Genomic DNA, 13,817 nt, shown 5'->3' on the forward strand with positions numbered 1-13,817 from the left:
AGTATCTTTATTAACGTAACCTCAGGCCACATGCTATTTTGTCGCAGCTACAGCACAACGTCCACTCACACTGACATCAATGCCACCTGCACTTTTCTCACAAGTGCTGCTCACCCCTCCCTCCCACAGCCACCCTCCTGCACACACACACATAATTGTATTTCTCTCTTCAGAAAGCACAGTCCTACACTTATGGGTCCTATTTCCCAACCAACTGTGAATCTAAAGTAGACTCAACTTTGTAAATCCATGAGTTTGGATTGGAGCCAGCACTAGGATGACTAGAGCTGAGGGCAGAGAGAAGGGGTAGGCTGCAGAGAAGGTAGAAACCCAACAGCAATTTACGTAAGATAAGATACTATAGGATCCCTCCTCTCTGCTAATGCTAGAATCTTTAAGGAAGAAAAGGTGGAAAGAACAATCCAGGAAACAGCCCCAGAAAGAGGGCAAGAGCTGGATGAGTCCCAAAATTTCTCTCCATACCAGAGTCTCCTGTGTGCAAGGGCCACTTGGGCCTTGTGGGGACAATGTCAGGCCAAATGACTCCTGCTGCTGTCAGAGACGGAGGACACCCAGAGGAGAATGAAACCATGCTAACCATGAAAAAGAACAGGAATAATCCAAAAAACAAAAACAAAACAAAAACATCCAAAGAAACAAAACATAAACACAGAAATGGTCGGGGCTGAGGTCTGGACCTAGACCTGAGGCTAGGCTGACCCGGCCACAGGCACCCCTCGCTGCCCACGGTTCTGAAGACATGACAGTGCCCAGGTGATAGACATCTGAGTTGCTGTGATGACAAGTCTTGGTGGGACAAGGTTCTACTGAGGGGACCGGAACAAACGAGCAGAGAGATGACCCAGCTGAGGAGGGAGCACGTCAAAGCCCACGATGCATGGAGCAGTGACAGGGCACAGGCCCCGTCCACACTCGGCTCCTCAGTCTCTCCTGTCCCCACCCGCACCAGACTCAGCACAGTCAACACACAAATTCTAGAAGGTTATCAGTGGTTCCATTTATTTCCTCTCTCAAACTTTAGGAAATTTCTCCTTTAATTAACATATCAATGCCTTATGACAAGAATTAGAAAAAAGAAATTCATATCCAGATTCTTATTTTCAATAAGAAAGCAAATCATTACTAGTCAGCCCAACATGAAGTTAAGACAGGGATGGGGATGGCCCAGCTCAGCCTCTGCTGGAACAGGAAAAGTCAATCAGGGGAACAACACAGGACAGTGTGGGGAGGGAGTGGTGGGCAGGAGGTGGGCCAATCTCCCCACCTCCTCCCATTATGCTAATAGGAACGCAGACACATTCAGATGTCACTTGCAGAAAGAGGAGTCAGGGGATCTCGAAGTGACAAAGTGGGAGCCTGAACAAATCTTGCATCCCTCAGTCCCCCACAAGGCGGCTGTCTCACACTGTGAGAGAAAATAATCATGAACAGATTCAGGTCAGTCACATAAGTGTTGACATTCTCAACAGCCCACCACAAGCTCAATATGTCCCACTCAAAGATTCCCATAACCCAGTCCTGTCCCCTCTGACCCAACTCCTCCCCCACTTCAGGCCTCAAGGGTCTCACCTTTAGGATCTGTGAGAGACACATCAGAGCCCTGGGCACTGTCGCTGCCTGGGGTAGAACAGAACAGGACATGGTCAGCGGCCACAGGAGAACAGACTAAAGGAGGAACTATGGGGTGGGTGAGCTCCCCCATAGGCTCCGTCCACACTATCACAAGTGTCTCAGGGATCAACTCCCCACTCAAATTTACCTGCAGCCTGAGTGTAGCCCCTTCTTTTTTCACCTGTGGGAAGAAAACAGGGAGAAGCCTCAGTCATGAGATCCTAGGAACTCCCTAGTCCTGGACCACAGAGAAGTTTCCAGAACCATGACTGAAGACCCAGGACAGCCTCAGGAAACACGAAGAAAGAACAGGTGGGGGGGTAGGACCAACTGCCCTCCTAGAGCTCTGTCCTCAGCAGGGACCTTCCTCTGACCTCCAGTTGTAGAAATCAGGTCCCCAGCACCAGAATTATCAAGGTGAAAATATCTGTCTTTCATTTTTACAACTGCTTTACAAAAGAGTGTCAGCAATCAGCTCCAGAGTGGGCAAGCACGTGTGTGTGGATGGTACTTCCTATTAGAAAGGCAGGGCAAACTTCTACCCAGGGCTTGAAATCCCCCAGTGGGACAAGAAAACTCAGACCACACCCCTTCCCTACCTGAGTGCTTCTTCCTCTGGATCACAATTCCAGCCACCACAGCTCCAGTGACCACAAAGAGAACCAGGCCAGCAATGATGCCCACGATGAGGATGGTGGACTCAGAGGGCGGCTCTGAGAAGGGAAGGGAAGGTGAGGGCTCTGACCCCCAGGCCTCAGCCCCATCCCTGAGGAAGGTCTCCAGAAAGACTCCTGCATTCCCTGAGAAGAGCCTCTAAGCCCGTGTCTCCCTCCTTACCCCATCTCAGGGTGACGGGCTCACGCAGCCCCTCATGCTGCACATTACAGGTGTATCTCTGCTCCTCTCCGGAAGGCACCACCACAGCCGCCCACTTCTGGAAGGTCCCGTCCCCTGCAGGCCTGGTCTCCACAAGCTCTGTGTCCTGGGTCAGGTCCTCCCCATCACGCTGCCAAGTCAGGGTGATCTCCTCAGGGTAGAAGCCCAGGGCCCAGCACCTCAGGGTGACCTCACGGTCAGAGATGGGGTGGTGGGTCACGTGTCTTTTTGGGGCTTCTGAGAAGGAAAAATCGAAAAGTCACACTTTCAGTTACCTCCATGGGCCACTAAAACAGCATTCATGTGACCATCCTGAGAATGGATAGGATGATTGGTTTGGAAAGACACCAGCTCGGCCTTGGGGATCTGGGATATATTCTCCAATTCCTTGAAAAGTTCTAGAATCAGTGTGAGACCCCAGGGTAGGAGGCTCCAGGTCTCAAAGGAGAAGAACACAGACTAATGGTCCTGACCTTGGTGGAGGATGAATGACTCAGAAAAACTGGATTTGGACCTGCAAAGATGTTCTCAGGCCGAGAACAAGGCCTTGAGACAGAAAGATGGAAGCCACAAGATGGCTGCCAGAATCAAAGGGAACCAGTGATGGGCGATTTCAAGGATGGTCTTCCCTTCTATTCCTGAAGAAACTGGATTCCTTAACTGTCTTTTAGAGAAGGGCGGGCCTCTCCGCGAGTCATTCGTACAGAATATGGAAGCCTCGGTGGACTCCTCCCTCTCCTGAGGGACGGTATTCCGACACTGATCTCATTTCCCTCCACTCTCTGTGGGATGCCAGCCCCAGCCCGAGAGGAAATCTGGAGGCCCCGCGGCCCCAGGTACCTGCGCGCTGCAGCGTCTCCTTCCCGTTCTCCAGGTATCTGAGGAGCCACTCCACGCACTCGCCCTCCAGGTAGTTCCTGTAGCGCTCCGCCTCACCGGCCGCCTCCCACTTGCGCCGGGAGATCTGAGCCGCCGTGTCCGCCGCGGTCCAGGAGCGCAGGTCCGCGTTCAGGGAGATGTAATCGGTGCCGTCGTAGGCGTCCTGACTGTACCCGCGGAGGAGGCGCCCGTCCGGCCCCACGTCGCAGCCGTACATCCACTGGAGGGTGTGAGACCCTGACCCCGTCCCCGCGGTCAGCCCCGCCCACTCGGCCCCGCCCCGCCCCGCCGTGATGAAACCCAAACTGAAAACGAAACCGCGGAAAAGTCCCCGCCGGCTCTTTCCGGGTCGGGGGGCCGGGCGGGTTCTGCAGCCTCGGGGTGAATCTCGGACCCGCAGACTCGGGGAGACCCCGGCCCGTCCGTGGGGATGGGGGTCGCGACCTGGACCCGGGCCCGCGTCGCTCACCGGCCTCGCTCTGGTTGTAGTAGCCGCGCAGGGTGTTCAGGTCCACTCGGAAAGTCTGTGCGGAGCTCCTGAAGTTCCGCGTCTCCCGCTCCCAATACTCCTGTCCCTCCTGCTCCACCCACGGCGCCCGCGGCTCCGCTGTCTGACTCGCGGCGTCGCTGTCGAACCGCACGAACTGCGTGTCGTCCACGTAGCCGACGGCGATGAAGCGGGGCTCCCCGCGGCCGGGCCGGGACACGGCGGTGTAGAAATACCTCATGCAGTGGGAGCCTGGGGGCGGGGAGGGGCTGAGACCCGGCCCGACCCTCCTCCCGGCGCGGGTCCCGGGTCCGAGGGTGATGTGGCCGGGAGGGGGGAGAGGGCGAGGGGGTCGTGAGACGGAAAAGGGGCGGCGGGAGACCCAAGTGGGTGACAGGAGGGGGCGGGAGAAGGTGGGGGTCAGGACAGAGAGGGATGAGGTGGGGGAGGGGGTCTGGGCAGGTGTCCGCGGAGACGCGCCTTCCCCGGGGGTCCTGCGTCCCCGCCTCGCGGTCCCCTCGCCCCGCCCCCCGCAGAGCCGGTTTCCTCCCGACGCCGCACTCACCCGCCCAGGTCTTGGTCAGGAACAGGGCCCCCGAGAGCAGCAGGAGGAAGGTTGGGGGCATCATCACCCTCATCCTCGCGGTCTGCGGAGAATCTGAGTTCCGGACGGTGGTGGAGACTTTATAACCGGAACCGCGGAGACGCTGATTGGCGTCTCTAGAAACCGGACACGCAATGGGAGTGAGAACTGGGGCCGCGTCATGAGTCTCCAGGCGGGAGGACCTGACACAGGTTGTGAGAGGCAGAAGTGAAACTCAGGGAGATGGGGACTCCCCAACACTGAGCTTCCCCGCCCCAGACACCGCCCTCGGGCCTGAGACCCTGAGAGCCGCGTCCGGGGACTTTGCCCTGACCCCTCTCCTCCTGCCCCGAGAGCTCTTTGTCACACTCTCTCCCTGGGGCCTGGCCCAGGGCCTTTTGAGTCAGCGATTCTCAAACACTGTGGCTTCAGGATATCTATACAGTCTTACAAATTCGTGAGGACGCCAAGGTAATTTTGTTTATGTTGGTTTTATCTATCAATATTTACCATACTAGGAATAAAAGTTTTTAAATATTTTTGTTAATTTATTTAGAATAATATTCATAACCCATTGCAAGTTAACAGAAATAATGTTTTTATGAAAAATAACTACTTCCCCAAATAAACAAGTTAGTAAGAAGAGTGGATCTTTTTACATTTTTGCAACTCTCTTTCTTGTCTGTCTCATTAGAAGATCACTGGATTTTCATATATGTTCCGCATTTAATGTCTTATTTTGGTTGGAAAAAATACAGCCTCACACAAATGTGTAGGAGTGGTACTTTTAATAACCTTTCCAGGTAATTGTGGATATTCAACTTTGATGATAAACCTACACAAGTGCTAGTTTCTCAGTGGTCATTTGCAAAGTGAAACCTGAAACAATATCATTGAATATTTCCTATTCCTTTATATTAAAATTCACAGGTCTATTTTGCATATTGAATGGCTCTTGTACTAATGTATAATTTTTAAAAGTAATACATTGTTTCACTAGTTGTATAGATCTTCCCTTGTCCATGCATTCAACTACAAATTATCAAAATATTGCCTTTGTTAATGTTACCACAGATCCCAGCAGGAAAGTTTGTCAGTGCTGGGAAGCTGTCAGGCTTACCTAGTGGGACACAAGTTTTCCAAAATTCTGGTTTTCTTTTCAGAGCTTCCATTTTATCAAAGCAATAAGTTGTCAACCCTCGGTGGATTTTCTTGAAGGGAGAAGCTCACGTTCATTTTGAGAAAGTGTATGACAATTAACCAAATCTAATCATAGCTTCTGTCATTCACTCTTTTAAGTAAAAATGGTATTCCATAAAAAAGAGACTAGCTCAGGGGCCGGCCCTGTGGCCTAGTGGTTAAGTTCAGCACACCCTACTTCAGCGGCCCAGGCCCAGTTCCAAGGTGCAGACCAACAGCACTTGTTGGCTATGTTGTGGCTGTGATCCATATACAAGACAGAGAAAGATGGGCACAGATATTACCTCAGGGTGAATCTTCCTCAGAAAAAAAAAAAAAAGAGGCTATCTCAGCTCACACAAATTATTTTCCTTGGGACATAGCACGTGGGAATGTAGCAGAAGCTTTATCTGTACTTCCCACGTCATCATATAAGATATTCTTAAAATGTGGACTTAAGAGTAATGATTTGGTAAAGATAATAATTTTTAATGCTTCAGGACATTTTAAAGTGAAAGTGTTTTTGTTTTTTTGTTTTGCGAGTAAGTGGTGGCGAAAATAACTACTATTGCAGTTTGGTACCATAGCCTCCAGTCTTCCTAAGGGTCACTTCAGTGCAAATGTCAACATAGTGAAAGGGCAAATGATGTGTAGTAATATTATCAAAATAGTTTTGACCTCATGGATCCCATGAAAGGGTCTCAGTGACTTCAAGGGTCCCACAGACCACACTTTGAGAACTGCTGTTCTGAATAAACCAGGGAGAGTCTCTCAACTGGTCCCCACCTTTGTCTCCTCTTCATTTCCCAGAATCCCTCTCCCTGAGTTTGGACTCGTTGCTTCCCAAAACTTAGCTTAGAGCTTTGCCCCTGGTCTTCTCTAGAAGAGAACTCATCCCCTGCAAATTTGATGCCAGAGAGTGTCCTCAGTTTGGGAAGGGAGGTGGAGGGACAGGTGTTTCCCTTTGGAACTGGGAACAGTTTGTGCCTGAAGGCACTTGACCCACTGATAACCTATTTTGGTTTTGTTATACACCAGCTGAATATGTATTCATATCTCAGACAGAAATCTGATGTATCTCTAGGAGAAATAATATTGGTCCTTTCATTTTACATGGGCCCTAATGCATCTTATTTGAGGCCCACAAATTATGAAGAGCAGTACTGTCCAATAGAACATCCCGTGATGAAGGGATTGTTCTATATCTGCACTGTCCAATATGGAAGCCAGTAGCTACATGTGGCTGTTGAGCACTTGAAATGTGGCTACTGTGCTGAGCAGTTGAATTTTTGATTTTATTTACTTTAAATTTAAATAACCATAAATGGCTAGTAGCTACCATATTGGACAGTGCGTATCTAGAATGTTCTTAGTTTTTGGTCTTCTCCCCCACAAAAGATACTGTATGACTCATAGGCCGATGTATATTAAAATTATCTTCATATGGGAGTCATGGATTTGTCTATCTGGGTTTTAGGCATGTCCGTAAGATACAGCATGCCCAAGAAGTGTAATTAATATGTACTTTAATAACTAGAGTGTACAGACATTAGCCAAAATGTGATTTGTCACTTTAACATCATAAGTGTTCAAAAATGCCCATCACCTAATCCTGGTGTATATCACATTAGGACTCTTGGTGTTTTGTTTTCATTAACCTGGTAAACATAAGCAGGGACATAAGTCTTAGCCCAGGAGAAAGCATTTATTCAACACAGTGTGTATCAGATCCCTTGCAGGCCCTGCACATACTTATAAAATTATAGAGGGAAGATGTAAACCTTAGAATTCCCCCTCCTCAGAATTCTTTACCTATTGCTGCTCCTCATACTTTCCCCCAAAATTCAAACAGTTCTCTTTGTTTCCCTTCACCCTTGGACCCCTCTCCTAGATGAAAATATACCTGAAATTTTTACAGTTGTGGAATGAAGAGTTCTCTAAGCATGACCCAAAGATGAATAACCATAAAGAAAAACATAAAACTTGTCTGTGTCAACCACACTCACAAAGACACACACACGCCCATCATCAAACTCAAAGACACATAACAGATTTTGACAGACAAAGGCTAATGACACACCTCAATGTCCTTCAGCCAAAGACCACCAGGAGCACACCTGTGGGCAAACAAGTTGGATTTATTACTCGTTGCTGCAAGGTAGAAAGCACACCGTCGGGGATGACTGTGCATCTTACTATGAAGGTATTAGAACATGTATAGGATTTGGGCTTTGGTTGCGTGATTTTGTGAAGGGTCTATGGAGGCAGGGGCTCACTCTAGATTGGGTGTTGTCAGGAAGTAGGGACAATTCTATGATTGGGCATTCAATAGGTCTTGTCTGTAGACAGGGCTGACTAGAGCAAGGATAAAGCTGTAACTAGAAAGAAGCAGCAGCTGCTCATTCGAGCCAGCACAGGGAGATGTTGGTATTTTGTGATTGCACAGTGCCTTGTTTTTGTCTGTGCTTAGACAAGTGATGTAGTGGTCTTGTTTTGTCTCACTTGTCATGTTCTCAGAGTGTCCTTGTCTGATGTGGATGTTCAGTGACGTGACTTACATCCAACAAAAGAATAACATGCCAGGTGGTGAGGACCAGGCCAGCTTCTGACAATACTGAGGCCTAGTTGTAAGTGTCAGACCTGTTCCCGATGTTGGGGCTGCTTTTTCTTCTTTCTAAATTCAATATTTTAAAATAACTACAACTGAATCAAAAAATAATTAAAGAATATTAGAAAACAATTTGGAAAAGAAGAAATGACAATGTCAAACAAATATATTAGTAATAAATAAATATAAGCAAAATGGGAATGTGGAATAAGAAATTGGAATAAAAATTGAAATCCATCAGCTTGGCAAAGATGAAAGTGATGAGAGTATTTTCCAGGGGGTAGGGAAAATGTATTGTCGTAAAGATTGATGGGATTGAAAACTGGCACTTTTGAAAAATGTCTCTATAATTTCAACGTGTTTACATTTTGACACAGAAATTTCTCATTTAGAAATTTATCCTAAGAAGATAATCACACATGTTCTCAAAAGTATATATTCAAGGATGTTTCTTGAATTATGGTTTATAAAAACAAAGAATGGAACTTATCTAAATGCTGTAATCACTGTAATGATGGTAACTATGAATAGAGGAACACTTAATATGTCTCAGGGATTAATACTATATGATATACATAGAGGGTCAGATTTAATCCTCAAAGCAAAACCATGATGCTCTCAACATGTGATCTTTTGTATGAACAGGGAAAGGGAGACTGAGAGGTTTAGGAGGTGGTAGAGCCAAGGTTGAACCCAGGAATTTTCTCTAAGAGCTTCGTGGACTCATCTTCCATTGATTCCCTGTCCCTCAGGTGGTGGATATGACTCTGCACTCCATGCAAGTGAATTGCTGCAGTGTTCCAGAATATTCTTTGATCGGAGGCTGCTAGGCTCAGAGCTGAGGAGGACAGTCAAGGGGCAATCTGATTTAACTGCCCAAACCACACTAAAGTCCATCATCCAGCATATATTTTGAGGGCTCCAGTGGATCAGGAGCAGCTGGACTGGAGATACAGTGAAGAGCAAGAATAAGACCCTGGTAATATGGAGATTGCACTCTCATGAGAGAGATGGACATTTAGCAGAAATGACAAAGATGAATGAAATCACTACTGAGCCAAGTGCCGTGAGGAAAAAGTTCATGATACCAGGAAAGCAGATAACGTGGGGACCTAACAGGTCCCCTACCACTATTATCAATATCTAATAGATGTAAAAGATGTATGGCATATGAAACAAAAACAGAATTATATAAATCATATATAATCATAGAGCAAGAAAGAGCTCTTGGAAATTAAGAATACCATCTCACAGGGGCTGGCCCCGTGGCCTAGTGGTTAAGTTTGGCGCACTCCACTTCAGCAGCCTGGGTTCAGTTCCCTGGCGTGGCCTACACCACTTTGCAGCCATGCTGGCTGTGACGCACATACAAAATAGAGGAAGGTTGGCACAGATATTAGCTCAGGGCGAATCTTCCTCACTAAAAAAAAAAAAAAAAAAAAAGAATACCATCATACAAATGAATAATTCAGTAGATGAACTGGAAGCTTAAAGTCACACTCCCACTGAATAGTACCAATGAAAAAGTCATGACAAATAGGTGAGAAGACCTACCGTAATATTAGTCTATCAGTCAAAGGATGCCAACACACTAATAATATAGTTTCACAAATAATAGAGAGTAGGAAATAATAAAAAAATTTTAAGAAAATTTCCCAGAGTTTACAAACAAAAATTTACATTTTTTTTTTTTTTGTGAGGAAGATCAGCCCTGAGCTAACATCTGTGCTAATCCTCCTCTTTTTGCTGAGGAAGACCGGCTCTGAGCTAATATCTATTGCCAATCCTCCTCCTTTTTTTTTCCCCCAAAGCCCCAGTGGATAGTTGTATGTCATAGTTGCACATCCTTCCAGTTGCTGTATGTGGGACACGGCCTCAGCATGGCCGGAGAAGCGGTGCGTTGGTGCGTGCCCAGGATCCGAACCCGGGCCGCCAGCAGCGGAGCGCTGCACTTAACCGCTAAGCCACTGGCCAGCCCAAAAATTTACATTTTGAATGGCATAACCAGGTTCTTACTACGATAGGTGAAAATAGACCCACGCCATGACAATCACAATGAAATTTCAGAAAGGGGGCGGAAAAGAGACCTTGAAAACTTAAAGAGGCAACAAACACAGGCCTGGAAGCAAGAAGACATTGCAGCAATGTCTTCCAAATTCTGAGGCAAAAATTATTCCAACACAGAGTTCTACATCAAGTCAAGACATAATAGCTGGGGCAACCTAAAGACATTTCAGATGTTTAGGGTTTCAATGTTTTACTTTCCAGGTTCCCTTCCTCAGGATACTACAGGCCAAAGTGGGGAAAAATGATGGAGTAAACCAAAAAAGAGGAAAAAATGGGATCCAGGAAACAAGGGAGCCAGAACCAACAGAGAGGCAAAGGGCTGCCCAGGATGAGGTGAAGGAGATCCCGGATGTCAGCCCTGCCCCAAGTGTGCAGGGAACCAGTCCATGTGTGGTGGGACAGAGGGCTGTGGGACAGGTGTCTTCACAAAGATGAAGTTGCTAGAATATCAGATGTGCTTGAATACATGCACAAAGGTTTGATCCTGGGGAGAATTGGGAATGATTTAACAATAAGTAAAACAGAAACTAAGCAAATGAAGGAACAAGATATCTGTTAACTCCAGGGAAAATAAAAAGTTGATTCAAGAAAGGGAAAGTAATCATTGTTTACTAAATGCTCAGTTGTGACTAACATTTACGTGGTCATAATAATGCAAACACTGCACATTGAGCTAATCAAAATTGTAAAGTAGTTATATTGTGAGGATGGGAGTGTGAAAGAAGAGCTAATTCACAAAAGATGATGAATAAAACTGAATAACGAAGGAATATTATGAGTATTCTATTTAGAGGCATCAAAGTAACAGAGAATCAGCTAAAAGAACTAAAACAAGTTATCGCTGAGATTCAGGAAATGGTCGGGGGTGGGGATGGACATCTGTCTTCGAGGCTTGTAGAAGTATTGGACCTTTTAAACTATGTCAAATGGATATTTGGTAAAAATAAAAAGACAACATGGTAGTGAGAGAATGGACTCAGGAATTGTCCTACAAGGAGTTTCAGAGAAATGGAGCAGTAGTTGGAAGGAAATGTGGGATTGGGTGGTGGATTTCTATGGGAGGATTTTGTTTTGATTTATTTAGTTTCTTTCTTTCTTTTTTTTTAATGGGTGATATTACAGCATGTTTTTATCCAGGAATGAATGAGCCAGTAGTGAGCAGGAAGTTGATGGATGGAGGGGAGGAGGGGATCTGATCCTGTGCCCAAGCTGAAAGGTGGACTTAGGAGCAGAACCATCCATCATCACTGGTGTGAAGGCAGAGGATACATGTAGAGATGTGGGGTGTGGGGAGATGATGGTGCAGTACTCAACTAGTCCTTCGTTTCCCTGAGTGAAAAAAGAAATGAGCTTATCACCTAAGAGTGGGGAGTGGGGAGTGGAGGCGGGGAGGAGGGAGGAGAAAGTGAGAAATAGCTCTCGCAGCAGGCAGCAGGTGTGAGAGTGAACTGCCTCAGGAAATGGCATCTGGAGAGAGCAGGGCTGGGGCCACTGAGCTCTGTGCTCATCAACTTAGAGAGAGAGTTCCAGCACTGGGGCAGCAGCAGGAGGATATATAACAGACTAGGAGAAAATGCAACAAAATATCTCCTATTGTGAGGATTACAGTTATTTTTACTTTGTCATTTATGACTTTTAACATTTTGTAATTTTTCTACAGTGAATATACATTATATTATATGTATTATACATTATACATATACATCATAAATCAGAATATATAAACTTTGTTTAAATTTTAAAAGGGAAGGCAGATGGGTAGGAAAGTCCAGAGCTCAGGGCACAGGGCTGGAAGTGCTGGGCTCCATGTCTGGGCAATGAACTCACAGAGCCTTTTCTGCATTTCTCAGGACACTGTTCTCTGTGGAGGCCAAGCAGGATCTTTCCGTTCTTGGGCGGGTGTGATCATTTATTAGTATCTTGTCAGCTCTGATGCTTTTAAGATGGTTTTTGTATCTTACATTTTCTGTGGGATAATTTGTCCATACAATCTAGCCCACCTTTTTAGGAACTGGAAATTCTAAGGCAAAATAGTTCAGTGAAAAGGTGATTGGTCTTCGAGTAGAGGATGAGAATCTAAGTCTTAACACATGATCTGAGCATGATCTGACATGTGTTTTACAAGTGTAATGGATTTTAATGTAATTTATTTTTGAAAACATTATTCATGTACATACAAGAGAATTCAAATGATACTCAAGAATATACAAAAATAAATGTCACATGATCCCTCCCACATCCCCTAGTCACCCAAGTCCTCTACCCAGAAACTATCACAGTTAGCAATTTCTCCTTACTATTCCTATTAAAACATATCTATGGGGGCTAGCCCGGTGATGTAGTGGTTAAGTTCAGGCACTCTGCTTCGGTGGCCCGGGGTTCGCAGGTTTGGATCCTGGGCGCAGATCTATGCACCACTCATCAAGCCTTGCTGTGGCAGCATCCTACACATAAGATAGAGGAAGATGGGCTCAGATGTTAGCTCAGGGCCAATCTTCCTCAGGAAAAAGAGGGAGATTGGCAACGGATATTAGCTCAGGGCTAACCTTCCTCAGAAATAACTAAATATGCATTAATGTATACTGTTATGTCAATAAAAGGGCTCAGGCCACAGACTGGGAGAAAAAATTTGCAGATCACATATCTGATAGGGGACTTGTTTTAGAATATATATAGAAGCTTAGAATGCAACAATAAGAAAACAAAAAACTCAGTCAAAAAATGAGCAAAAGCCTGAACAGATACCTTACCAAAAAAGATATATGGATGGCTAATAAGTAGATAAAAAGATGTTCAACATCATGTGTCATTGGGGAAATGGAAATAAAAACAACAGTGATAACCATTACATACCTATGAGGATGTCCTAAATCCAAAAACGGATAATGCCAAGTGCTGACCAGAATGTGGATCAATAGGAACCGTCATTTATTGTAGGCAGGAATACAAAATAGTACAGCCATTATGGAAGATATTCAGCAGTTTCTTATAAAGCTAAACATAGACTTACCATACAACCTACTGATCACTCTCCTAGGTATTTACCCAACTCATTTGAAAACTTACATTTGCACAAAAACCTGTGTGTAAATGTTTATAGCAGAACACCCCTTAAGTGTGGGCTGCACATAGTAACTTCCTTCCAAAGACTATTGTATGAAAGGGATAAAGAATAAAATGACTCCACAGGGAGAAACTTGGGAAAAACAACCTCAGCCTGGTGGTGAAGGTGAACATCATCAGTGATCAATCAAGTGGGTATTATACACCCTTGATGTGTTGTGTTGAGAATGGCACTTCACCTCTGTGGTCTTCTTCGCAAAAACCATAGCCCCGGTCAGCTAAACTCAAATGGAGGGACAGTCTACAATAGAGCTGAGAAGTGCTCCTCAAAAATGTCAAGGTCATCAAAAACAAGGAAAGTCTGAGAAACTGTCACAGCCTGAGGAGCCTGAAGGAGACATGATTGGGACTCAATGTGGTATCCCAGAGGGGATCCTGGAACA

General features: G+C 45.8%; 1 pseudogene; it reads right to left on the minus strand.

The window, feature by feature from the left end:
* Positions 1-993: 993 nt before the first annotated feature.
* LOC131413909 (HLA class I histocompatibility antigen, A alpha chain-like) lies at positions 994-4,655 on the minus strand (annotated as a pseudogene).
* Positions 4,656-13,817: the final 9,162 nt, after the last annotated feature.

The sequence above is a fragment of the Diceros bicornis genome, chromosome 14, assembly GCF_020826845.1.
Source record: "Diceros bicornis minor isolate mBicDic1 chromosome 14, mDicBic1.mat.cur, whole genome shotgun sequence".
NCBI lineage: Eukaryota > Metazoa > Chordata > Mammalia > Perissodactyla > Rhinocerotidae > Diceros > Diceros bicornis.